Source organism: Dipodomys spectabilis, unplaced genomic scaffold (assembly GCF_019054845.1).
Source record: "Dipodomys spectabilis isolate Male_0828 unplaced genomic scaffold, ASM1905484v1 ptg000355l, whole genome shotgun sequence".
In the NCBI taxonomy this organism is placed as follows: domain Eukaryota; kingdom Metazoa; phylum Chordata; class Mammalia; order Rodentia; family Heteromyidae; genus Dipodomys; species Dipodomys spectabilis.
Genome location: NW_024871032.1, coordinates 3110509 through 3112324, shown reverse-complemented (window position 1 = coordinate 3112324; position 1816 = coordinate 3110509). Strand labels below are relative to the sequence as shown.

Here is a 1816-nt window from a genome sequence, read left to right as displayed (position 1 = left end):
AAAATTCACTGGATTTTTCTGAACAGTTCAACCAACGTCAACTACTCGGGAAATACATAGACACCTCATTCCGACCGGTACTCAGTCTCTGGTTAGGCAATTCTGATGAAGACAAGGAAGAAGATGAAAAAGTGAGGAATGGTATCATTTGCAAGAAAAAAATGGAGAAGGATCCAAGCAAATTTCTTCTTTGGGCTGCCGAAATTAATCGGCTTTCTACAGTGTGGTGAAACCTTTCCAAAAAGGCCACTAGGGATGACGATGAGTATACCGCTCTTCATCAGGAAACCTACAGTTGACACTGACACATTGTCCATGAGTTGGTGGCTCGAGGCAGATATTCATGCAATAACTGTGAATGGCTGGACACACCTGCACAGTGCTTATACGTGGAATAATACCAGTGTGGCTTCTTTCTTACTTCATCATGATGCAGATACCAATGTCTAAACGAAAGGCCTCTTGACCCCCTTGCATCTTGCTGCTGGGAATAGAAACAGCAAAGATACGTTTGATCTCCTTCTTTTGAACCATTATATTAAACCAGGTCTGAAGAACAACTTGGAAGAAACTGCATTTGATACTGCCAAAAGATAAGTATGTATGATTACCTCTTTGAAGTTGTGAAAGGCTATACAAATTGTTCTCCTACGTCTTAATGATTTGGTTAAGTTACTTAAATTTCAAAAATGCCAGTCCATCCGTTGTCTCTGTACAAAATATTTTCACAATACAAAGCAACAGCAATATCTTACTTTAAAAATTCATGGATTCCATGGTATTCTTCCAAATGAATTGCCTGACTTTGATGTCAAAATATATTCAAGAGTTGTTTGTATACATCTATAATGATTTCTGTAGAGCTTGTGATTTTTAAAATCAGAAATAATTTTAATGTATCTGTTGAAATGAGTAGTACAGAACCTAAAGACATTTCCGGTGCTTGTCTGAAGAAAGTATATTTTAACATATTCTGTATTCTGTTTGTAAAATGTCCATAATCTATTTCATTCTCTCCTAGATATAATGCTTTGAATACTACATTATTATATATCATATAAATTCATTAATAAATGTGTCCTTACAGATTGCATTCCATATAAAAACAGTTTAAGATTCTTTTTTCTCCTAGGTCCTTATAGTATTTTATTTCTTTGGGATAAAATTAAAATGTTATCTAATTTCAAAAGTTTTGTAAAGGTTATGCTATGTAAAGACCTTTCTAAATTGAAGATTTAATACACTGATGTCAAACTAACTTTTAATTATATGAATCACATATGTTGTTACACTTGTATTTTTGTAATCAACTTTTTAATAACTGTTTTTCATTTCTAGCAACTGAAGAATGAAAAATATGGAATAATTCGCATATTTTCATATCATCCTTGTACAAGTGGCATGTTAATCTCTATATTGTTGTAATTTATGTATACGTGCTGCTGGAGCATGTAGTATCCTGTAAATTTAAGTTGTTAATGATGCAATCTTTATACAGGCATATATCCTTGGTTGCCTATTTGTAGCAAGGAAACCTTATTGTTACTAACAATGTTATTGATCTTATTTCTCTGAAATTCTGTGTATAGTGGAAAAACATATTGTTTGGTAGATTGCTCAAACTTGCATTTTTTTGCCAATGACTATTGTAAGTCATTTTCATTTTAAATTTGATCATACTTTGAAGCCATTATGGCTAGGTTCAAAGAGATGGCTTTTCAAGTACTTATTTATCAACTGAGTTAGCTTTGTGGAGCTAATGGATTCAAAGTAAGCCTTGCTGAAGTGCTACTTCTAAACTTTTGCAGCTTAAAAT

At 33.0% G+C, this 1816-nt stretch overlaps 1 pseudogene; it reads right to left on the bottom strand.

Moving 5' to 3' along the window:
* Positions 1–1351: 1351 nt before the first annotated feature.
* LOC122095518 lies at positions 1352–1451 on the bottom strand (annotated as a pseudogene).
* Between the last annotated feature and the right edge of the window lie 365 nt (positions 1452–1816).